The sequence below is a fragment of the Oncorhynchus masou genome, chromosome 29 (genome assembly GCF_036934945.1).
Source record: "Oncorhynchus masou masou isolate Uvic2021 chromosome 29, UVic_Omas_1.1, whole genome shotgun sequence".
NCBI classification, from domain to species: domain Eukaryota; kingdom Metazoa; phylum Chordata; class Actinopteri; order Salmoniformes; family Salmonidae; genus Oncorhynchus; species Oncorhynchus masou.
Genome location: NC_088240.1, coordinates 42,493,347 through 42,520,012, shown reverse-complemented (window position 1 = coordinate 42,520,012; position 26,666 = coordinate 42,493,347). Strand labels below are relative to the sequence as shown.

Here is a 26,666-nt window from a genome sequence, read left to right as displayed (position 1 = left end):
TTTGAGTGTTTGTTGCAGCTCGTTCTAGTCGCTGGCTGCAGCAAACTGAAAAGAGGAGCGACCCAGGGATGTGTGTGCTTTGGGGACCTTTAACAGAATGTGACTGGCAGAACGGGTGGTGAATGTGTAGGATGAGGGCTGCAGTAGATATCTCAGATAGGGGGAGTGAGGCCTAAGAGGGTTTTATAAATAAACATCAACCAGTGGGTCGTGCGACAGGTATACAGAGATGACCAGTTTACAGAGGAGTATAGAGTGCAGTGATGTGTCCTATAAGGAACATTGGTGGCAAATCTGATGGCCAAATGGTAAAGAACATCTAGCCGCACAAGAGAACTCTTACCTGCCGATCTATAAATTATGTCTCCGTAATCTAGCATGGGTAGGATGGTCATCTGAATCAGGGTTAGTTTGGCAGCTGGGGTGAAATAGGAGCGATTTCAATAGAGGAAACCAAGTCTTGATTTAACTTTAGCCTGCAGCTTTCATATGTGCTGAGAGAAGGACAGTGCACCATCTAGCCATACTCCCAAGTACTTGTATGAGGTGACTACCTCAAGCTCTGAACCCTCAGAGGTAGTAATAACACCTGTGGGAAGAGGGGCATTCTTCTTACCAAACAACCTTTGTTTTGGAGGTGTTCAGAACAAGGTTAAGGGCAGAGAAAGCTTGTCTGTAGAGCATTTAACACAAAATCCAGGGAGGGGCCAGCTGAGTATAAGACTGTATCATCTGCACATAAACGGATGAGAGCTTCCTACTTCCTCCAAGCTATGTTGTTGATGTAAATTGAGAAGAGCGTGGGGCCTAGGATTGAGCCTTGGGGTACTTCCTTGGTGACAGGCAGAGGCTGACACAGCAGATTTTCTGACATTATACACTGCACTCTTTTGAGAGAGTTAGTTAGCAAACCAGGCCAAAGACGCCTAAGAGACACCAATACTCCTTAGCTGGCCCACAAGAATGGAATGGTCTACAGTATCAAAAGCTTTGGCCAAGTCAATAAAAATAGCAGCACAATACTGCTTAGAATCAAAGGCAATGATGACATCATTGAGGACCTTTAAGGTTGCAGTGACACATCCATAACCTGAGCAGAAACCAGATTGCATACCAGAGAGAATACTTTAGACATCAAGAAAGCCAGTCAGTTGATTATTGACAAGTTTTTCCAACACGTTTGATAAACAGGGCAAAATAGAAATTGGCCTGTAACAGTTAGGATCAGCTTGATCTCCCCCTTTAAATAAAGGACGAACTGTGGCTGCCTTCCAAGCAATGGGAACCTCCCAAAAAGGAGAGACCGGTTAAAAAGGTTGACCTGGTCTCCACAAATCACCCGACATCAACCCAATTGAGATGGTTTGAGATGTGTTGGACGGCAGAGAGAAGCAAAAGCAGCCAACAAATGCTCAGCATATGTGGGAACTCCTTCAAGAATGTTGGAAAATCATTCCTCATGAAGCTGGTTGAGAGAATACCAAGAGTGTGCAAAGCTGTAATCAATGCATAGGGTGGCTACTTTGAAGAATCTAAAATGTATTTAGACTTTTTCAACACTTTTCACTCCATATGTGATATTTCATAGTTCTGATGTCTTCACTATTATTCTACAATGTAGAAAATAGTAAAAATAAAGAAAAATCCTTAAATGAGTAGGTGTCCAAACTTTTGACTGGTACTGTATGTAAATGTGATGTTTTTATTTTTAGACATTTGCAAACATTTCTAAAAACCTGTTTTTTGCTTTGTCATTGTGGGTTATTGTGTGTAGATTGATGAGGACTTTAAAAATATATCTATTTTTAGAATAAGGCTGTAACAGAATGTGCAAAAAAGGGGTCTGAATATTTTTTGAACGCACTGTATATAAATCTAAGGTTAACGTAAGTAGAAATTCCAAAAACAAGGCAAGATTGTCCAATCCAAAATATTGCATACTTAATTACCATTTAAACGTACACCTGCAAGTAGTGAGTGCAGCACTCATTTATAAACAAGTAAAAGCTAGGGTGGCTTAGGCTTTGCACATACTGGGCTTTTGCCATCACTGGTATTACATCACTGCTCAAGGCAGACAAGCAAGCCCATATATTTGCTGTTGACTGAGGGGCTTTTGACACTGAGCCAATCCGAGCCAAGGCACACTAGCTGTACCGAGCTGGCCTGGTTACGCATCCACCGTAAATGCCGGAAAAGTGTGCCCGGAACAGTGTTCCGAGACAGAGCAGTTTGGTTCAGGTCAATAGCGTGAAAAGTGTACTAATGACATTGAACAAAACCTTTCCAATGGGTCATGTTCGGCACTAACAGTGATAGATATGAGCCTCTATTTGGGTTCCAGCAAAATGAGTGGGTTGTTATTTCAAATCGCTGGCCATACAGTCGCTGATCCAAAACCTACAGCACTTTGATATGAGATCCATCTGTTTTTTGACTAGGTCTGGACATGTTGGACAAAGAGGCAGGTAGAGAGAAAGAGAGAATACACGTAGAGGGTGCTATTCTGAAGTGATCTGAACATCAACATTCAGGTGAATTCCTATTTAAATAGGCTTTTTGTCCTAGTCGATGTGAATCATTAGGGCCAACGATGCATGGCTAAAACAGGTCAACCCAACTATGGGTTGGGCAAAAAAATTACGCTAATCCTACATTCGGAACATTAATGCTGTGACATCACTCCATAAGAGAAAAGGCATTGCATTGTACACGGCATCACTTCCACATACTACTGTAGGGCTGGGCGTGTCTTAAGATTCATATCAGGCACTGCAATAAAAATCTAAACAAACATCTCAGAAGCAAAGAGCAAAAACATGGTATCCAATCACTATTTCCCATTGAAATGGATTCCCCCACAAGTCTCCTCATGCGGACACAAGTCTCGTGCGAGTCACCATAGCGTCTGTAGTTGATCAAGCCAAATATGAAGAGGCCTAAAGTGTAAAAAGTATATCCTTTTTCACAGTGCCTTCAGAAAGAATTCATATCCCTGAATACTTTCTGAAGGCACAGTACACGAGTCGGAGTCACTAGGGCTTCTCCTGCTCTTCCTCTACTTAAGTAGAGCGCCTGAAAACCTATTTAGTGGGAATTGGCTCCATTTGAGCTGATAAAATGGCTCGCTGGAAGAGAGAGTGTTCAGCTGAAGTCGGAAGTTAACATACACTTAGGTTGGAGTCATTAAAACACGTTTTTCAACCACTCCACAAATTTCTTGTTAACAAACTATTTTTGTTTTGGCAAATCGGTTAGGACATCTACTTTGTACATGACACAAGTCACTTTTCCAACAATTGTTTACAGACAGATTATTTCACTTATAATTCACTGCATCACATTTCCAGTGGGTCAGAAGTTTACAAACACTAAGTTGACTGTGCCTTTAAACAGCTTGGAAAATTCCAGAAAATGATGTCATGGCTTTAGAAGCTTCTGATAGGCTAATTGACGTCATTTGAGTCAATTGGAGGTGTACCTGTGGATGCATTTCAAGGCCTACCTTCAAAATCAGTGCCTCTTCGCTTGACATCATGAGAAAATCTAAAGAAATCAGCCAAGACCTCATAAAGTACATTGGAGACCTCCACACGTCTGGTTCATCATTGGGAGCAATTTCCAAAACGCCTGAAAGTACAACATTCATCTGTACAAACAATAGTACGCAAGAATAAACACCATGGGACCACGCAGCCGACATACCACTCAGGAAGGAGACATGTTCTGTCTCCTAGAGATGAACATAGTTTGGTGCGAAAAGTGCAAATCAATCCCAGAACAACAGCAGAGGACCTTGTGAAGATGCTGGAGGAAACAGGTGCAAAAGTATCATTCAGCAAGGAAATACCAATGCTACAAAACTGCCATAAAAAAAGCCAGACCACGGTTTGCAACTGCACACGGGTAAAAATATTGTACTTTTTGAAGCAATGTCCTCGTCTGATGAAACAAAAATAGAACTGTTTGGCCATAATGGCCTTCGTTATGTTTGGAGGAAAAAGGGGGAGGCTTGCAAGCTGAAGAACACCCTCCCAACTGTGAAGCAAGGAGGCGGCAGCATCATGTTGTAGGGGTGGCTTTGCTGCAGGAGGGACTGGTGCACTTCACAAAACAGATGGCATCATGAGGATGGAAAATTATATGGATATATTGAAGCAACGTCTCAAGACATCAGTCAGGAAGTTAAAGTTGTGGCAAAATGGCTTAAGAACAAAACAGTCAAGGTATTGGAGTGGCCATCACAAAGCCCTGACCTCAATCCCATAGAACATTTGTGGGCAGAACTGAAAAAGCTTGTGTGAGCAAGGAGACCTACAAACCTGACTCAGTTACACAAGCTCTGTCAGGAGGAATGGGCCAAAATTCACACAACTTATTGTGGGAAGCTTGTGGAAGGCTACCCGAAACATTTGACCCAAGTTAAACAATTTAAAGGCAATGCTACCAAATACTAATTGAGTGTATGTAAACTTCTGACCCACTGGGAATGTGACGAAATAAATAAAATCGCTCTACTATTATTCTGACACTTAAAATAAGTAGTGGTCCTAACTGACCAAAGACAGGGAATTCTTACTAGGATTAAATGTCAGGAATTGTGAAACTGAGTTTAAATGTATTTGGCTAACATGTATGTAAACTTCCGACAAACTGTATGTATGTGGGCATGTGTGTCTGGGCAGTGAAAGTTCAAGTGTCATCTGAAAGCATGGAGAAACACATATACACACACACACAGTACAGAGCCCAAGGTGAGATGGTCTATGTCTTAACGATTCTCCCTGCAGGCTGCCTACAGATTAACACATCTCTTCCACTGTCATAACTGAAATATCACTGCAAGACATCTTAGACTATAGTGAAGATTCTGTAAATAATAAAACTAAAAAAAACAAGACCTCATTTAAATAGAAGCGGTCCCATCAAGAATAGCCTTGCATTTTTCATCTTCCTGGCATCTGTCAGTGCACACCTGGGCAGAGCAGTATGCCCAGGCAGACAGCACACTGTGGGTGGATGCATGTTCAAAAATGGCTAGACCGTGACTCAATCCTGTCGGTGGGTCTCGGTTTGTCAATAAACAATGCCTGTCGGTTTGCCTGCCTATACGCCGGTCTCGGTCGGTCTGTCTACTATGACTGCTCTCAAGAATAGTATCTCCGTCAGCATTTGCCGGTATCCTGTACCCAGTCTCCTGTGCTTGCCTGTGGCGGCACTCATTGACTCACTGTGTTGACTGGTTCAGTGTGTTGACACTATTTTGCCAACGTTGCAGTAAATAATCCTTACTGTAACGGAGGAGAAAAGGGGGAGACAGAGGACATCACAGGCAATTTGCCTGCCAGGATGAACATCAGCATTGTAACCGTCACACCCCCCTCCCTGGCAATTTCCCTAAAAACCCTGCGTCGCCACTAATGGAATTCAGCATGACCGGTGCTCGCACTGACGTGTGTGTGTGTGTGTGTCCAGTACACTGCCAATTATATGTGTGGATCAGGCTCCCCTGGAGGCCTATATTAGCGTGTGCAGATCGAGAGGGAGAGAATGGGAGAGGCAACGGCAAGAGAGGAGAGCACCCAGGTTTCCAGCCAGCAGAGCTCCTGAGGGAGTTAATTTGCCTGCACAACAGAACGACAGTCTCAGCGCGTCAATGCTGCCAGCTTAACGCAGTCACTTCAACACCGCCAGGCACTGCTGCCCGTGCCACAGCCTCGGGGAGCTGCTGAACAGACCGGGCATTCAGTCAGTGCTCCACTCCGCCGTACTGCATGGCTTCCCCCAGAGAGCGCTCAGACGGCTCAGGACCAAGTTGGGGGGCCTTACACAATGCAAAAAAAAAGGAAAAAAAACAGAATTTCCAAAAAGGGAATCGGATCCTTTAGGAGCCAGCATAGTGCACAACAAATCAGCCCTAATCAACCGAACTTGGTTTGGATTTCCACCAGGGGGGAGAAAAATAAGAATCCCAGAACCCCTGCTATTTGGGCTGTTCAAAATTAGAAACTGGGTAGAATTGTTATATTCTAAAACCTGAGAGAATACATCAAAAAGTCTCTGTGTGCCAGATGACGCAGGTTACAACCATTTGGTGTAACGCACACTGCCGTTTTATGATACGGAGCGTTTTCTGATACGGAGTTGCGATGGTCATATGGGCAACATTAATTATTAATGTGTCGGGCATCGGAAACGCAACCCGGGTTGGTTGTAGTGTCACTTTCAATAAGGCAGCCTTAAAGCTATTGGGTTTCCCAACACAGGGATATGATATTCATATGGTCTGCCTTTTTACATATTCATGGATTTAACTGTTGAAGGGACTGGGTCTTGTTGCCGAGTTGAAGATTGATGATCGTGTCCTCTTGGTGCCAATGTCAAGCTATGTGACTCAAAGGCACGGACAGAGCCACACCTACCCAGGTCTCATACTGAACAAACCCTAGCAGCTAGTCATACTTTATTTGAAAACAAATAAACTGCAGCTGCTCCAATTGATCTACAAGCTTAAAGTTGTGTCTGTCAGGCACAAGTTGGGTAAGGACGAACAATCTGAAAAGTCAGAAATCTAAATCCACAATGTCGGAAGTCGGACTCCACAGGTCAGCCTTAGAGTAGTGACAGCGACCTTAACCAATGAACAGTCCAAAATGAACAGCCTGAATTGTCTGTGGAGTATTCTAGAATACTAGTGTGCTGGAGTTTCTTTTTCAAATGCTGATTAGAGAGTCACGAATCACGTAAAGGTGTGGCGAACTACACTCTTTTCAACTTACTGCGTCTCTGGGCGGTCAGTGGCGCGATGCAGCTCTTTGCCAAAGTTTCAATGTCCTACGAGCAGGTGTCAGAGCCCTGAAAAAAGAGAGAATATCAGTATTATAATAATATTGTTCTTTGTGTAAAACAGAGAAGTCAGCCAAGCTACACTGAACAAAATTATAAAACGCAACGTAAACGTAAAGTTCATTTTCTGTCTGTAATAAAAACCCTTTTGTGGGGAAAAACTCATTCTGATTGGCTGGGCCTGGCTCCCCAGTGTGTGGCTGCACCCCTGCACAGTCATGCAAAATCCATACATTAGGGCCCAATTTATTTATTTTGGCTGACTGATTTCCTTATATGAACTGTAACTCAGTAAAAATCATTGAAATTGTTGCAGATTGCATTTATATTTTTGTTCAGTATATATAACAATACTAAACCTAAATGTGCAGTGTACGAATCTCCCAGACACCCATGCCAAGTGGAGAAGTATCCACTTACCCAGATGATCCGACCCTCAGCCCAGCGGTGTGAAACACATGACCGCCAACAAATCAAAAGTCAAAAGACATCACAAAATGTGTCTGCCAAACATCAAACTATGTGGTAGTCCATATTTGTAAGGCTCGAGGAAACTGGCAAGAGGGGTCAGACGCCCCCCTCCCCCCCAACCAATTGCATTAGGTGATCCAATTATAGGAGCATTAAGTAGAAGTCTCACCCGAGACAGGTGAGAGGCAACAAAAAAAAGGGGAAAAAAGTGGCAAGATGACTCCTTTTGACAAGGGCTACCTTCGCTAGGAGTAAATTCGATCCCTGGCATCTGAGCAAATCACAATCAATTAGGGACTTGACCTGAAAGCTATCTGTGTAATAAGGCAGTGCCCAGTGCAGGTGGCAAGACTGGCATAGGTGATGGGCTTTGGCATGCCAGCCGGAATAGCAGTCTGCACGATGATACAGGTCAGGACCATTACAGTAACAACTGCAAGTAAGCAAATCAGATATCACATGGTCATTTGTCCTTGAGTGACAACATTGACCCGATACTGGTTGGTCGTGTCAAAGGAAACCCGACGGCCATTCGACACTTAGAAAATGAAGATGGCTGGACAAAGCATTCCAAACAATATTTGAGCAGATGGAGTCAACTCAAAGTATGCAATATACGTGGATGTAACATTGGTACGAAGGGAAAGAGGAAAATGACTTCATTAGTGTTCATTAAATTTGAATGAATGCAAAAACTGCTTGTTAGCAATGATGGGGAGTGACAATTATTTATTTATTTTTTACAGAGCGATTTCCACTTAGCTTGAAGTAAAAAATAAATATAATTAAAAGCACTGTGCCGCCCTTAAGTGAGCTGTTCAGCCAACCAAAAGAGGCGAGTGTGGGGTGAGTGGTGCAGTCCATACGGCTGCTGCACGTGGCATATGGTCAAGTTGGGTCTGAAGCAGCGACTCTCCATGCATCACGTCTTATCACGGCCCATATGTGCGGAAAAGATGGAGAAGGGAATCAGTATTCCAGGCCCTCACCAAAGTGCTCTTCCTCTCCCTGAGCCTCACAGCCAAGACAGGGGGGGGGGGGATTTCTCCTACAAGGTGGGGGTCGCCTTCGCACCTTATCGCACCGGCCTATCTGCTAGTTCAGGCTAGGGTCCTTTTTTTAAACTGCTTGTTACTAAGGCCCTGAAGCCAGGATATGCATATAATTGGTACCATTAGATAGAAAACACTTTGAAGTTTGTAGAAATTTTAAAATAATGTATGAGACTTTAACACAATAGATATAGTAGGAGAAAATCCAAAAGAAAAACTAACCAGAATGTTTTTTGTTTTTGTGATCTGATTGCAATTCCTATGGCTTCCACTAGATGTCAACAGTCTTTGTTCAAGGTTTCAGGCTGGTTTCTTCCAAAGCCTATTGTAAAAACAGACAGTGCAGTTATATTAACAAGAATTTAAGCTTTTAACCGATATAAGACACTTGTATGTTCCTAAATGCTTAATATCCATAACTTTTATGATTATTTATTTGAATTGCGTGCCCTCCAGTTCCACCGGAAGTCGCTAGCCTTGAGATTGGTGGTGAACAAACTTGTCCTCGGTGTAATGCTGGCACACCAAAAGCTACTCCAGATGTTGACAATTCGATTTGATAACACGGGGATCGTCTTCAGGCCACTGGGGTCCTAAAAATCATGACAAGCTTAAAAAGTTTGTCATGGGGATGTTGTTGCATAATTGAGACATTGGTTTCATAGTAATCGCAACAATCTGACACGGCATGGTATGACAGGTATCATGTCGTTAACCGTAAATGTCATTCAAGCGGAATAATCTTTTCTTTTTTTTAAACGTTGCATGGTTATGGATCTGTTATGACATGGGACGGGTTGTTTTTATTTCTGGCATGGTAAGCGCAGCCCTGTGCTACATATCTCCATTCATAATAAGAGGGAAATGGGGAGCAAAAGCTACAGATGTTGGCAAACACATTGGATGGCATCATCCTGGCTTTAAAACACAGCCTAGAAAATAGAGCAGCACATCCTGTCAAACACTGAGACCAGGCAGCCAGTGAAGTGACAGTTAAATTGAGCAAGTCCCCAGACGCATCCACATCACGCAAGCGAAAACAGATGCAAGACAGTGACTGAAGCTAAATTAGGCATCTTAGCCCACTGTTGATTATGACATAAATATCCACTCAAGCACTCACACAAACCCACTGCGCGCACTACAATGCCAGAATTTAACTCCCTAAGGGATAGGATAATTAGGGTCGGGATGATACCGGGGTCGCGATACTTGGTAGTATCATGGCAAGGAAACAAAACAAAGCAGATGTAACTTCTTTAGGAAAAACAGCCCTAATGTTGGAAACAAATATTATGTTGTCATCCTGAGTCACATTTCATTTCCAAGCTATAGCACACAATATTTTACAACAGGTTTTTTTTTTTTTTTTCCAATGGACCAAAGAGTTAGGTCTGCTTTGTGTTTTCATTTTTGCAGATGGAAAAAATAAATAATTGTGATACTGGTATCGTTACAACCCTAATGATAATGCTTATCTGCATTACCACAAAGATGTATAGGTAGGCCTATACAACCGTACACACTTTCACAGCCACAAACCGTCTCCACCTCTCAATTACAGCCTTCATCTTCTCAGCATGTATCCAAGCTATTGTCTAGGGGGCAAAAAAGTGCCCGATGAAGATTAGGGGCATGTTACAGGGAAAGGGGTGTGGATTAAAGAACGGAGAAACTCTAGTGAGGTATTTTTGGACACCAGAGTTCAACTATAGCAACAACACTTAGTGACAGTGAAGAATCTCCCACAGACTGCACAGCAATGTCAAAAATGGAGATGCTATGGGATGCAAGCACTTCTGTAGCCTGGGTGACAATCCTGTTTCTGATCGCCAAGTTGGTATGGTTTTGCAAATGCAACAATGTAGCGTTGTGAAATCCAGAAACAGACAGGTAACCAACCGGGCTAGCTATCTAAGTTTAAAATGACCCCTTGATGCAGTCGGAGGGAGAGACTGCTGCCAACATCCCTACTGATTTGACTTTCTGTAACAAAGGATAGCCTACCATTAATGTTCTAAAGATCATCAAGGAAACAAAATATTACGCTTACAGCAAAATGATCTTCGTGAATTTGACTAGGCATAAGCAGGAAGGCAGAAAACCAATGACCACCCCCCCACAGTTTTCCAACACTTGAACCCACAGTAGCAGCATAGGTCATGTGTTTTGTGGTTAGTGCTGACACCATTTTTCACCTGTCCGCTAAGAAAACCATATCTGCAGACCCAATAAAAACAGACACTCAAACAGCGAGTGGTTTTCCCCTACGTTTCCCCTAAGGCAAACGGTGAAATACGCCCATCTAGATAGTCGAAAACTGCAAGCAGACAGTTTGGCCTGTAAATGTTTGTGCGAAAACTGCTTAGATTGAAAAGCATCGGATGAGATTTCCACTTTTCCGAACTGCTTGGATTCAGAAGAGGAACAAGGGGTGTTGGGAGTGCCAAGTGTATTTGTTAGTGGAGCGGAACCGAAACTGATCAGAACAGTTTCGACACAGACGTAATTATCCCCATTCCCTTGAGTCTGCCAAAAATGTAGGCTGGATGGATTCCCATCGTTGGATTTCCCTACGACTCAGACAAACTCTTAAAATGCTCTCGCTTGCTTGCAATGATACGGTTACTGCATAGGACGGCGAAAAAAATTACCACTATTTGCTCATCCGCCGGCCTCGAAAGAACCCCATTAAATATACATTAGACGATACAAAAAAAGGTTGATTATCTCCCTCCGTGTGGCTTCATCTCCCTGGGCCATGGGCCAGGAGGCACTGTATGCAATAAGCAGACTGTTGCCTCGTCAAGCAAGAAACACAGTTAAAACATCACAGGTCTAATGAGGGTAGAGCAGCAGCGTCAGCAGTACTCAACGAGACTGCAGCAACCTCTTGCTAGAGCCAAGAAGCCCTCACTCCTCCACTGTTCATATGGGCAGTATAAAGAAATAAAAAAAGAGGCTGTTATAGAACTGCAAAGCAGCAATATGCTCTAAGTGCTGGAGACACGCAACACGACTATTTAGTTGCTTCGATTGCTGCAGAGAGCTGGACAATAACGAACCACATGAACGTCCCTGGCCCATTTCAAACTCAGTTGAGCAGCGCTTTGCACACCAAAGTCAAATGTTCGTATTTCGCAAGATTGAAAATGCGTTTGGCCAGTAACCGAAAGGTTGCAAGATCGAATCCCTGAGCTGACAAGGTAAAAAATCTGTCATTCTGCCCCTGAACAAGGCAGTTAACCCACTGTACCTTCCAAGGCAGTCATTGTAAATAAGAATTTGTTTAACTGACTTGCCTAGTTGAATTAAGGTTAAAAAAAAAAAAAGAAATACTACTGCAAATAAACCAAAAGGGGCATACAAAGGACGCAAAACTGTCAATCTCACCCAATGAAACCACTTGGCTCCCCACATCAAAGAGCTCCTATTGGCTTGAATGACAGTGTGTGATAGTCTCCAGTAGGACACCAGTCTCCCATCGCTACCATTATTATCTCGCAAACAGACCCAACGTCATTTATTATGAATGACGAGCCAGGGGCAACGCAGGTCAGGGCTCTTGCTCATTCAACGAGTGCTGGGAAACGGTCAGAAAGGCCAAGGAGGAAAAGGTCAAAGGAGGGTGAGAGAATGGGCATCGCTAGGGCTGCATAATATGGTAACTTAAAACGTTTTAACCTCTGGCAGTTCACTGCTTACCTTTGTACCATTGGCCATTTGAACTGCTTAAATTTCAAAAAATACTGGGGGGGGAATGGGGGAGTTCTAAAACTTTTGACCGGTAGAGCGTGTGCGCACCCACCCACCAACAACAAAAAATACCAAAACTGTATGCTCTTTGACAACAGGTTGATTCAGTTATCCCACATCCTCTCAGGCCTCAGGGTTCTTGCTCTTCCTGCCCTGGATCCCAGGTGTAAACAAAGCTACGGTTTAAAACCTGGGACCAATCTATTTGTTCCAACAGGGCTAACGTAGCGATTGAGGGGGAACTGTCAGTGCAGGGTTTGAACCAGACACCTTGTGGTTACGGGAACGTGCACTACCACCTGTGCCATAAAAAGGTCAGGCCTCTTGGCAGATGCAGCAGTACACTCTCATAAAAAGGGAGGGTCAGGCTACAGTGAGATAACCATGGGATGGTGAGGAGGATTTTGAACTAGGAAGATGGAGGAAAAACAATTGCAAATTCTAACAGTGATTATAAGATTATGATAAAAATGCAGTTGTCACCGTTTATATAACGATGATGATAAAGATAAGCGTGAGAGTCAAATCAAAAGACACTGACACCGATTACACAAAATCTAAGTGATGATAACATTGAAAGGATAAGATGATGCTGTCATGTAATCCTTTAATCATCATCATTCACTTTGAATCATGATACTGAGGACAACCATGACTGATGAAACAGGCTGTGTAAGCTGATGACATTTGGCCCGCGCTAACAATGTTCAGAAGCTCAAACTCGGTTATGAAAATCCACACGCAATTGTCATTCTTCTACCATAATGCTGTTGAGCCATCTCGTTCTGTACACACACACACGTAACGGATGTGAAACGCTAGCTTAGTTAGTTAGCGGTAGTGCACTAAATAGCGTTTCAATTGGTGACGTCACTTGCTCGGAGACCTTGAAGTAGTGGTTCCCCTTGCTCTGCAAGGGCCGTGGCTTTTGTGGAGCGATGGGTAACGATGCTTCGTGGGTGACTGTTGTTGATGTGTGCAGAGGGTCCCTGGTTCGAGCCCGGGTATGGGCGAGGGGACGGTTTAAAGTTATACTGTTACACATGCACGCACGCACGCACACACACACACACACACACACAGAGGGAGAGCACCACAAATCACCATACATCAAAAATAAAAAGCCCTCTTCCTGGAGAGTTGTGTTTCATGTCATCTTCTTGCCGGTGAATCACAAGGCTAACAAGCCCGGGCAGGTGCATCAGTTTCTGGTGCAGAGAGAGAGAGAGGGAGGGAGGAAGTCGTGACTTAAGATTCACTCGAACCAGATTAACACTGACGGAAAAAAAGAACAGCTTCTACCATTGACCTGTGACAGACAGCAGGTGAGATATACACTCAAATTACAAACGAGAGAGATATGAAATATATAGGGAGTGACAGCGAGGGAGAGACGCAGAGAGCAGTATAATTTTTATTGCAGAGATTAGGCTCTGTGTGCTCTCGCAACACAAACACGTTTCTTTAGATTCCAGTCAAACAATAGTAACAAAATGACATAGGAACAAAAGATAAAATTATCATAAAGGAGAATGACTATGACAGGGTGGTTTAGAAAAGGGAGGCGGTATGGGACAGCTAGGGGGAGGGGAGTCGGAACGCAGCAGGCCACTGCGGAGGAAAACAGTGCTTGTGTAATGCATTCAAAATTGTCCCACCTTCCAACTGGGATTGGAAGCTGCTACTGCAGTGGAAGTGGCCGGGAGAGAGAGAGAGAGAGTCTTTGACTGCACAAGCGGCTATGACCCACAGAGAAAGAGAGAGGGAAAAAACAGAGAGAGAGCTGGAGAGAGGAATAGGGAAAGAGATTAAGCGAGCGAGACCGTGAGAGCACAAGGGAAAGATGACCCTCACAGATGTAACATCCAACTCCCTTTGCGCACACACAAAAAACACCCAGCCAAGGTGGTCCCTTATGCCTCATCAGGATAATGCAGTGTGTGTGTGTGTGTTGGGGGGAGGGAGCAACTCTAGAGCAGGGAGCACCAGCTCCCTCGCTGAGAGACTGTCCAGCCAGGGAGGATTCATTCCCCAGCAGGGTCAGTGAGTACCAAGCAGCATGGCATCCACTCACTCGCTGACCTACTATACTCCGTATCACTGCATGTGCGTGCACATTTTCTGTCCGAATAATTGGACTTAAGGGTCAATATATTAGTATAGGGTCTATACATTTAAAAAGCTTACAGAAAGGTTTTGGTGTGGAACCAAAGAAAGTGCACATTTTGTGTGTGTGTGTGTGTGTGTGTGTGTGTGTGTGTGTCATTATGTGGGTGTGGGTGTGTGTGTGTGGCACAAATGCGATTGCGTCCATTTTAGTTTGTGCGACTGTCTTTCTTGGACACACTGTTATTGCTCCACACACTCAGCTGTGGCAGAAGTTGCCTTATAATAGACTTCATTTAACTTCTGTTCAAGCCCTCCAAACCAGTTCCACTTGTTTAACTCGACCAAACCCATCCAGCTGTCCATCAAATAGTCGAGAGCTGTCCAACGGCTCGGCCCCGTTTAAAAAGCCCCGTCTGCTCCAGGAACACCATCTCTTTTTCACACGTCAACATGACCGGATTGATCGCTATAAAAATACGGAATAAAAATGTACTACTGCCCCTGGGGTAAAAAAATAAAATCATGTGACCTCTGTAAAATGGACACTGACCTCTCACTGTTAACTGATCATAGAGTGGAAGGTGAGGTCATTGCAAAATCGATTAGAAGAACATTTTTAATAAATACCCTGGGTAGAGTGCAGATTTTTGCTCCTGCCCAGCACAAACACCCGACTCACCTAATCAAGTGCTCGACCCGTTTGCAGATCATTTGTGCTACGATTAGTGCTGGGTTGGAACAAAAACAGAAATGCCTGATTTAGATAAGAATTCAGACCCTTTACTATGAGACTCAAAATTGAGCTCAGGTGCATCCTGTTTCCATTGGTCATTATGAGATGTTTCTACAACTTGACTGGAGTCCACCTGTGGTAAATTCAATTGATTGGATTTGGTAAGGCACACACCTGTCTACATAAGGTCTTACAGTTGCCAGAGCATGTCAGAGCAAAAACAAAGCCATGGGGTGAAAAGGAATTGTCCGTAGAGCTCCGAGACAGGAATGTGTGGAGCCACAGATCTGAGGAAAGGTACCAAAAGAAATGCCTGCTGCATTGAAGGTCCCCAAAAAACAGTGGCCTCCGTCATTCTTAAATGGAAGAAGCTTAGAACCACCAAGACTCTTCCTAGAGCTGGCTGCCCAGACAAACTGAGCAATAGGGGGAGAAAGGCCTTGATGATCAGGGAGGTGACCCACACCTGAAATTCCAATCTGACAAAGGTCGAGAATATCTGCAGAGAAAAAAAAAATGTGAGAAACTCCCAAAATACAGGTGTGCTAAGCTTGTAGCGTCATACCGAAGACGCGAGGCTGTAATCGCTGCCAAAAGGTGCTTCAACAAAGTACAGCGTAAAAGGTCTGAATACTTACGGAAAATGTGATACTTCCGGCATTTCTATGAACCTGTTTTTGCATTATCATTATAGGGTATTGTTTGTACGTTTGATGGGGGGGGGGGGGGGCGTATTGTTCAATTTCATAATAAGGCTGTAACGTAACAAAATGTGGGAAAAGTCAAGGGATATAACACTTTCCGAATGCACTGGATGATAGACATTTTCACAATCTAAAAGTCGTATTCCTATAAACTTCCAGTGTCGTGAGAGGGAGTTTATCACGGTGCTACGCCATAGCGGACAGATTTCGGCCTGCTTGAACGCCAATTACTCAGATACACATGAAATGACCCAGGAAATCGATAGAACATCACTCAGAGGTGTATAAAAACAATACAACATTCAAAAAAAGGGTGAACCTTTCCTTTCAGAACAGAACCAGGCAAAGAGAAGGGAAACTCCAATGTGGTGCAGGGTATGCAGAGGAGCCTAGTGCTTTTAAAACTCGCTACTTTTATTTTTATATACCAACGTGGCCCCACCCTGGCATTGCTTGTAAACCAAAACCCATAAACAACGCCCAATGTCCTTAAAAACAGACCTCCATCAAACAGGCAATGTTGTACAGCACGGCTTTCCCATAGCACAACGCCAATTAGAAGAAAGGAGGCGGATCGGAGGGTCGGAGGAGAGAAAAAAGGCACAAGACCGAAAAAAGAGCACGCACGAGTGACCAAGAGAGGAGATAGTGAGAAGATGGTACTGGAATACCAGAGGACAGATGTATCTGCGTGCATGTATGCGTGTATTCGCAATTAGACAAAGGGATAAGTCTCAAAGCGAGTGTAATGTGGTGGCCGGCCATTCCTGAGGTGTCACCCCCTTCCCTCCTCTTTCTTCTCCATTGGATGTGCCTCCATCTTAATCTTCCCCTGGCTGTCTACCTCATCCCTGCGCATCAAAGGAGGAAGGCAGCCGAGAGGACACACTTAGCCATTCATCCACATCCATTAATTCATTCAGTCGGAGGACAAAGATTTCCCCTTTTCATTGGGTCTATACAGCTATCAGAACCTATTACATTTCAGTGTATGTCTTCTTCACTAGTTGATATCGATGCGGTGTTGACGTCAGAATACAAGGGACCATTGTGGTGTACAATAACGAGGCAGAAATGTGTTAATGGTCCAGCTCCACTCCAAGCCATTTAGGAGACAAATTGTAATTCTATTTGAGCATGGGGGGTCTTAACGTGAATTGAGTGGATTCCATTTTTGTTAACTAATTCCAACGGTCAGTGATCAAGTGATTAATGTGGGTTGTGTGTCCATTTCCGTTACTATTTTATGAACTATCCACACCTAACAAGTCAAGTGATTGTGTTATAACACATTCACTTTCTCATACAAACAAAGACAGTGAACATTTATGAAACCACTCTGTTGCAACAACAAAACCAAGTGAGGCAATATATTGGGCAATAAAGAATATTTAAGATGGGAAAACAGAAGTTTGAGACACACTTGCCATGTTTATTCAACAAACCTTTTGGCCCAAGTTAATTGTTCAACTTAATAAGCAATAAATCCTTTTGGGATAACAAAACAAAATGTTAATGTAGTGGGCAAAGACCTAAATCTGACATGTTTCTTTGCAATATGTGGTTATCTACATTGAATCGAATGGCAGAGAGGTATGTCTAGGACTACAGGCCCAGAATATATATAGTCCCCATGTAAACGATATAGTTCAAACAGCGTAAATACTCAAACCCTGCCTTTAATAAACTAATATGTGATAGTGTGTACATCACATACATACAGTAAGAGTGAGTGAGTGAGTAGGTTTACCAGCAACCAAATCTTGTGGGGAGATTAGAGTGATTAGATATGGCTTAAGCAGATTTGTTATCGCGTGACTGATCAACTCATTATTGGTCGAGAGAGAAAAAAAAAAAATCAGGACTCCTTCTCATACATATTGATAGAGCGAGAGCTAGATATTGAGCGAGAGAGCAAGAGCGACACACAGATATCAATTAGCAAACGTGCAGAGACCTGAAGGAGGCAGCCAACGTGACACAATTAGATGGTTTGACGGCAGCAGACAAAGAATTGCTACGGAGCCAACAATCAAAGGCCGCATCAGTTTGTGTGACAGCGTCATCATCGTCATCACACACACACAAACCATGAGTCTTCGCTCATTGGGTAGCTAACTCGCCTCCAAGTCACTTCCTCTCTGCCACAAAGTCACGGAACGTTAGCGGAAATGAACTGTGTGCTTTCATGGCCTGTGTTTGACTTGGCCATCCACTAACATGAAAGTGACAGGAAAGGACCTGGCTTTAAAACAAAAGTGATTGCTACTTTAACAAATATACTATTGAAGTCCGAAGTTTACATACACTTTAGGTTGGAGTCATTAAAACTCGTTTTTCAACCACTCCACATATTCCTTATTAACAAACTATAGGTTTTGTATGACCACAACAAGATTCAACAACAGACAAACTGTACAAGTTCCACAGACATGTGACTAACAGAAATGGGATAATGTGTCCCTGAACAAAGGGGAGGGGCGTCAAAATCTAAAGTAACAGTATCTGCAGTGCATCTCCTCCTCAGGGACCGCAACAGATTTGTCAGTTATTGCGGTGAGAGGTTACCCCACTCTTCCACCAAGGCACCTGCAAGTTCCCGGACATTTCTGGGGTGAGTGGTCCTAGCCCTCATCCTCCGATCCAAGCTGTCTCAGACGTGCTCAATGGGATTGAGAGCCGGGCTCGTCGATGGCCATGGCAGAACACTGACATTCCTGTCTTGAAAGGAAAATCAGCCATACTGCTTATCTCTGCATGGTGGCTTTGTCATGTCAGGATGAGACTACAAGAAGGGTACCACATGAAGGAGGAGGATGTCTTCCCTGTAACACAGTGTTGAGACTGCCTGCAATGACAACAAGCTCAGTCCGATGATGCTGTGACACACCACCCCAGACCATGACGGATCCTCCACCTCCAAATCGATCCCACTCCAGAGTACAGGCCTCGGTGTAACGCTGTTCCTTCGACGATAAACGAGAATCCGACCCCCCCCCCCCGGTGAGAAAACTCGTCAGTGAAGAGCACTTTTTGCCAGTCCTGTCTGGTCCAGCGACGGTGGGTTTGTGCCCATAAGCGACTTACAACAGGCCTTGTTGTCTGGTGAGACAGACCTGAGCACTGATGGACAGGCCTACATTCAAGTTGTTGCCATCTCTAGCCTGTCCTGCAGACAGGAACATCAGCTGTCCATCCTTTTTACCTTGTCTTAAGGAGTCTCACAATTCGGACATTGCAATTTATTGCTCTGGCCACATCTGCAGTCCTCATGCCTCCTTGCAGCATGCCTAAGGCACTTTCACTCAGATGAGCAGGGACCCTGGGCATCTTTCTTTTGGTGTTTTTAGAGTCAGTAGAAAGGCCTCTTTAGTGACCTAAGTTCTTATAACTGTGACCTTCATTGCCTACCATCTGAAATGTTAGTGTCTTAACGACCGTTCCACAAGTGCATGTTCATTAATTGAACAACCATGGGAAACAGTGTTAAACCGTTACAATGAAGATCTGTAAAGTTATTTGGATTTTTACAAATTATCTTTGAAAGACAGGGTCCTGAAAAGGGGATGTTTATTTTTTTTGGTTAGTTTATATCCACAGTAAAACGAGTCCTATACTGACATAACCTGAAACGCCTAACCTGAAATGCCGCTCAGCAAGGAAGAAGCCAATAATCCAAAACCGCCATAAAAAAGCAAGACCACGGTTTGCAACTGCACATGGGGACAAAGATCGTACTTTTTGGAGAAATGTCCTCTGGTCTGATGAAACAAAAATAGAACCGTTTGGCCATAATGACCATCATATGTTTGGAGGAAAAAGGAGGAGGCTTGCAAGCCGAAGAACACAATCCCAACCGTGAAGAAAGGAGGTGCTAGCATCATGTTGTGGGGGTGCTTTGCTGCATGAGGGACTGGTGCACTTCACAAAATAGATGGCGTCATGAGGAAGGGAAATTACGTGGATATATTGAAGCAACAGCTCAAGACATCAGTCAGGAAGTTAAAGCTTGGTCGCAAATGGGTCTTCCAAATGGACAATGACCCCAAGCATAATCCCAAAATTGTGGCAAAATGGCTTAAGGACAACAAAGTCAAGGTATTGGAGTGTCCATTGCAAAGCCCTGACCTCAGTCCTAGAGAACATTTGTGGGCAGAACTGAGAAAGTGTGTGCGAACAAAGAGGCCTACAAACCTGACTCAGTTACACCAGCTATGTCAGGAGAAATGGGCCAAAATTCACAACTTATTATGGGAAGCTTGTGGAAGGCTACCTGAAACGTTTGACCCAAGTTAAACCATTTAAAAGGCAATGCTACCAAATACTAGTTGAGTGTATGTATGTAAACTTCTGACCCACTGGGAATGTGATGAAAAAAGCTTAAATAAATAATTCTCTACTATTATGCTGACATTTCACATTCTTAAAATAAAGTGGTGATCCTAACTGACCTAAAACAGGGAATTTTTACTAGGATTAAATGTCAGGAATTGTGAAAAACTAAGTTTCAATGTATTTGGCTAAGGTGTATGTAAACTTCAGACTTCAACTGTAGATTTTCACATGTTTGACTTACAAATAGAGGTTTCTGCATGTGTCTACTGATTGGACAAAACTTAGAGCTACTTTACCGTGATGACTACATCTGATAAGAGTGACTACTTTAAGCAACAAAGAATCAGAGTTCATATACTTTATTTAAAATTGCCTCGATTTAAGCAACAACTCTTGACTACTGTAATTGTGTTAAGTCATCATTCTGAACTTTCAAAAGCTGTGGCACAGTGAAGTTGGGAGCTGACAAAGTGGGAGCAGGATGACTAGGCCCACCTGGAGAGCCAGTTTGAGAGGGGCATTGGGGTTGTTGAAAGAACATTTAATCACCACTGTGTCTCAGGCATCCTCCTCTGTGTGAAGCCTTCTTTCCTCAGACTACTCAGCCAACAGGGTTAGAAAATGAAGCAAAGGACAAACATTTTGCGATGGAAAAATAAAAGTCAACTTAATTGCGGCACGCCACCTCCAGTTAGCGAGAGGCCCCTAAAAGCGTGATCAGACTCATCAACTTTAATGATTCTGGGAGTTGTGATTCAAAGCGAAAACCCCTTTCCATCAAAATGTCAGACCAGGTGAAGTGACCCACAACAGAAGTCCAGTCTGAATGCCACTGCCAAGCATTGGGGGCGCAGATAGTCAGCCGTGATTTGGGGAGTTGGGTGCATCTGGGTATTCTACTCTAAGCAGCCAAATATCTGTGAGGGGACAAAACACCCCCCCCGCAAAAAAACATGGGATATGTTTTTTGTTTGAACATAAAAGCATCCAGGGGCTTTTCTGACTGGTAGTCAGTTTGTTGGACCTCAGCAGTGACAGGGGTAGAAGATGGGGGGGGGAATCACAAGCACTGTTTCCTTCTTGCATATGGACCCTTTCCACTAGTGTTGCTAAACACATTCAGTTTCAGATCTGCCAAGACACATGAGATTAGTTTGATGTCTGTGCTTGAGAGTCTCCCCCCCCCCCTTTAGTGACTTGAATTGATCTGACAATCGTCAGAGAGAGGCTCTCTGGAGAGGTCAGTGTCCTCAGTCGTGGAACTCAACCCCCACAAAAAAAACGCACAGATAAACCCCCCAAATATACCTACACACACTAAACTGTCACACAAGTTTGCCACAGGCCAGATTACGACCCATCATCTCCTACATCTCAGTACTGAACCATGGGTGAAATGTGTCTCTCCATCACTGACTGAAATAGAGAATTAAAACAAAAACACAGCCCAGCAGTGACCTGGCAATCCACAACATCCCTGCAGTGGAGAGGAAACAAAAGCGGAATTAATTAGGGTTTGCACTGGGAGCAAAAACAACAGTGGAATTTGCCTCTTCAATTTGCATCATTCCACTTTTTAATGTATATGGTTTTTCATTGCTATTACGTTTATGGGGGGGGGAAACACAAAATTACTTCTCAATAAAATCTTTCGAAATGCGCCAAAAGCCACAGCTAGCTAATTAGATATTAACTCTGTGGTGACACGGAAAGCAAAGCAGGGAGACTAAAGCAAAATAAAAACATTTAGTAATGGAGTTGTACAGCTGTACTACAAACATTATGCTGCTTTAGATAGGATAATATGCTAGTGTGTTCAAAATGCAAGTATTACTGTAATGCATAATGCTGGATTGTAATGTTCTGTTTGTCTGTTGCATTAATCCCATGTAAAAAGGTATGATGATGCATTTAATGCAGCACAACAATGGGACACATACAGCACCTTCAGAAAGTATTCACACCCCTGGACTTTCTCCACATTTTGTTGTGTTTACAGCTGGAATTTAAAATGTATTCAATGGAGATTGAGTCACTGGCCTACACACACTGTCAAAGTGGAATAATGTCTCTAGAAATGTTAAATGTAATTAAAATTGTCTTGAGTCATGAAACAGCTTTGTTATGTCAAGCCTAAATCATTTCAGAAGTACGAATGTGCTTATCAAGTCACACAAGTGTTCAATACGATTGTTGGATCACTACCTCATCTCTGTACCCCACACATACAGATAATTGTAAGATTCCCTCAGTCGAGCAGTGAATTTCAAAACACAAGATACAACCACAAAGACCAGGGAGGTTTTCCAAGGCCTCACAAATAAGGGCACGTATTGGTAGATGGAGAAAAAAAAGCAGACATTGAATATCCCTTTGAACATGAAGTCATTACACTTTGGACGGTGTATCAATCACCTAGTTACAAAAAAAAAAAAACAGGCGTTCTTCCCGATTTATTTGCCGGAGAGGAAGGGAAGTGCTCAGGGATTTCACCATGAGGTGAATGGTGACTTTAAAAACAGTTACATGGCTGTGATAGGAGGAAACTGAGGACGGATCAACATTTTAGTTACTAACTTAAAATTACAGTGAGAAGGAAGTCCGCACAGAATTAAAAAATATCTGAAAACATGCATCCGGATTGCAAAATAAAATGACAAAAAAAAAATAGTCCGGAATACAAAAGCCTTATGTTTGGGGCAAATAAAACCGAGTACCACTTCCTATTGTCAAGCACTGTGGTGGCTGCATCATGTTAACAAGACGACGTTGAATGTCCCCGAGTGGCCTAGTTACAGTTTGACTTAAAAGCAACTTGAAAATCTGTGGCAAGACTTGAAAATGTCTGTTGTGAAATCTGCGAATGTATTGTAAATGTTTTAAAATAGTACAAACTGCCTTCATTTTGCTGTACCCCAGGAAGAGTAGCTGCTGCCAAAGGAAAGCCATAATAAATACAAATAAGTCGAGGGCTATGAATACTTTGAAGGCACTGTACATGCTACGTATCAGCAGTATGATACTTTCAGAGCTGCAGGGTGTGGGCCATGTACAGCAGTCGGAGGCGGTTGGTGGCCTGTGCCATTGCTGCAGCAGGTCTCCAATCGAGAAGAGCAAGGCTCATGATCTCCTTCCAGACACTGTCGTACCCCATTATCCTCAGCGTGGGCATCACCAACAGGTCAGATGCCCTGCAGACCAGAACGGATGAGCTCCATTATATGCATGTCTCAAGTCATATTAAATTTACATTCTAACATCTACTATAGGAGGTTCCGTTCAGGCTCGCCATATGAGTTATTCAAACAAAGCAGGCAACTGGCAATATCACATTCACAACTGCACAATACTCAAAGCACAGCTGTAAATTGTAATTGATCTGTGTGTAAGCAGATCTGTGGAGTGCACTGTATGGCCTAGCGGGGCGAGCTCGACTGTGTACGGCACATAAAGAGGCCTGCAGCTGGTTTCCGACAAGGAGAGTGCTTCCAGGTGGAAACAGAGCCTCACGAATAGCAGGTGTTGCAGGTCAGAATCGCAGCTCGCTGATGAAATAACCTCCACAAGATGAGGGCTGAGAGAGTCGGACAAGTTCAAGTAATCCATTTTGAAAAGGTAATGGCCCCAGACTTTTCTGTTCCTTAACCCCCAAAACTCCAGAGAGTTTAGATGTGTGCATATCGAGTGCCTTCAGCAATCTACACACAATACCGCAGAATGACAAAGTGAAGAGGTTTGCAAATGTATTACAAATAATAATCAGAAATACCTTATTTACGTAAGCGTTCTGACGCTTTGCTATGAGACCTTGAAATTGAGCTCAGGTGCATCCCGTTCTCATTGATCATCCTTGAATTATTGCTTCAACTTGATTGGAGTCCATCTGTGTTTAATTCAATTGATTGGACATAATTTGGTAAGGCACACCTGTCTATATAAAAAAGGTCCCACAGTTGACCTTGCATGGTCAGAGCAAAAACCAAGCCATAAGGTTGAAGGAATTGTCCATAGAGCTCCAAGACAGGATTATGTAGAGTCACAGATCTGGGGAAGGGGACCAAAAAAATGTCTGCAACATTGAAGGTCCCCAAGAACACAGTGGTCTCCATCATTCTTAAATATAATAAGTTGGGAACCACCAAGACTCTTCCTAGAGCTGGCCGCCCAGCCAAACTGAGCAATCGGAGAAGGGCCTTGGTCAGGGAGGTGACCAAGAACCCGATGGTCATTCTGACAGTGCCTCTGGAGATGGGAGAACCTTCCAGAAGGACAACCATCTCTGCAGCACTCCACCAATCAGGTCTTTATGGTAGACTGGCCAGACAGAAGACATTCCCCAGTATAAAAGGCACATGGCAGCCCACTTGGAGTTTGCCAATAGCCACCTAAAGACTCTCAGACCATGAGAAACAAGATTCTCTGGACTGATGAAACCAAGATTGAACTCTGATCTGAATGCCATGCATCACAGCTGGAGGAAATCTGACACCATCCCTACGGTGAAGCATTGTTGTGACAGCATCATTCTGTGGGTATGTTTTACAGCAGCAGAGACTAGTCAGGATCAAGGCAAAGATGAACAGAGCAAAGTACAGAGACCCTTGATGAAAACCTGCTCCAAGTGCTCAGGACCTCAGACTGGGGGGGAAGGATCACCTTCCAACATGACAACGACCCTAAGCACACAGCCAAGACAACGCAGGAGTGACTTCGGGACAAGTCTTTGAATGGCCTTGATTGGCCCAGCCAGAACCCGGACTTGAACCCAATCGAATGTCTCCGTAGAGACCTGAAAATAGCTCTGCAGCGACGCTCCCCATCCAACCTGACAGAGCTTGAGTGCATCTGCAGAGAAGAATGAGAGAAACTCCCCAAATGCAGGTGTGCTTGTACCGTCACACACAATTATAAAATAAACAGTTTTTTCCTTGTTATTATAGGGTATTGTGTTTAGATTGAGGGGGAAAATGTAAATTCATACTTTTTAGAATAAGGCTGTAACCTAACAAAATGTGGAAAAAGTCAACAGGTCTGAGAATGCTTTCCAAAGGCACTGTAGATGGATAATAAAATTTAAAAAAATCTGTCCATATGTAAGAGCCTACTCCCAAAGTCTTTCAAAAAATTATAAACCGCCAAAGTTTCACTTCGCAACTGTTTTAGCGAGGACCTCAAGTAGGAGCAATGTCAAAAACGTTAAGACCGATAACTAAGCGATGCACACTGAAGTGAGCCCCCTTCAGTCGCCGGGGTTTTAGTTTAAGCCTGGCTAATGGCCCAAGCAGCCTGAGCAAGTCACAGCCCTGGACAAAAGGAGAGGATCGGCTTGGTATCAGCTCCATTCTCTTAAACCCAAGGAAACAAGAGGAGTCAGGGATTACACCAGCTAAATCACTCCACCGGAACAACCAGCCACGGCCCAGTAACACTGCTTGTGCTAATGCCAAATTGATCATGAGGGAATGGAACAGCAGAGAATCCTCTCTGTGATTACTATTTTACTTCGCTCAGAGGTTAATTGGAGACTTTGTGTGGGAGAGATGGGATTGGGTGTCTAAGTAACACTTGGATAGTATAAAAGGCAAATACTGTTATTCTTGTCTGCCTGTCAGTCTTAAAATAGGAAATCAAAATGCAGTTTTGTCGTAATAGTGATGTAACAACGTCTGTGGTGCCAGCTATGCCCGTGGTATGCCTGCTTCTAGTCTGAGTGGCAGTCGTCAAGGCTAAGTACGTAGTGTTGGAGTCGGCTAAACTTTGATCATTGAGATAGAAAATGAAAGAGACTGGGTGTTATGTTAATGGTTCTCTGAAGTGAATGGTTCTCTGAAGACAGATGGCTTCGGAATGTGTTGGGGGAAGGGGGGGTGAGAGGAGAGCAACGTGTGAAACAGGGGAGACTGACAGACATCTGTAGATTAGATGGAGAGGTTGAGGTCAGGAGGTGAGGACAGATTATTTTAAAGGTGTAATAAAAGTTTGTTATCTGGTTACCCTCTGTATTAGCTTCCTGTGGAGCCATAAACTGTAAGGATTAGAGAAGGAGGAGTGTTTTAAGTAGGAGGTATATAACTAATGTGATAAATGTTGTGCCGTCTGATTACAGCTGTACAGAACCTTTGGGAAGAATTAAACTTGGTTAACCTCTTGGAACTCTAGGGGCGCAATTTCATTTTTGGATGAAAAACGTTCCCGTTTTAAACAAGATATTTTGTCACAAAAAGATGCTCGACTATGCATATAATTGCTACTGTTCGAAAGAAAACACTCTGACGTGTCCAGAAATACAAAGATCTTCTCTGTGCGTGCCCTTTAACGTGAGCTTCAGGCAAAACCAAGATGAGATGGCATCCAGGAAATGACAAGGATTTTTGAGGCTCTGTTTGTCATGATCTCCTTATATGGCTGTGAACGCAAGAGGAATGAGTCTGCCCTTTCTGTCGTTTCCCCAAGGTGTCTGCAGCATTGTGACGTATTTGTAGGCAGATCATTGGAAGATTGACCATAAGAGACCACATTTACCACGTGTCCGCCCGGTGTCCTGCGCCGAAATTGGTGCGCAAAAGTCACCTGCCAGTATTTTTCCAAACAATACAGAGAGTAAAGCAAGCTTCCACGAACTGCATGTCAATGAAGAGATATGTGAAAAAACACCTTGAG

General features: G+C 43.5%; 1 protein-coding gene across 3 annotated transcripts in view; it reads right to left on the bottom strand.

Moving 5' to 3' along the window:
- Positions 1-26,666, bottom strand: part of LOC135519848 (double-stranded RNA-specific editase 1-like) — a 185,061-nt gene that overhangs the window by 126,654 nt on the left and 31,741 nt on the right. For 2 of the 3 annotated variants that reach the window (XM_064945055.1, XM_064945057.1), the window contains exon 2: positions 6,780-6,855. The gene's annotated coding sequence lies outside the window, so the exon portion shown is untranslated. Of the gene's footprint in view, positions 1-6,779; positions 6,856-8,591; positions 8,692-26,666 lie in introns of all 3 variants that reach the window. The other variant, XM_064945056.1, reaches the window with a different exon arrangement.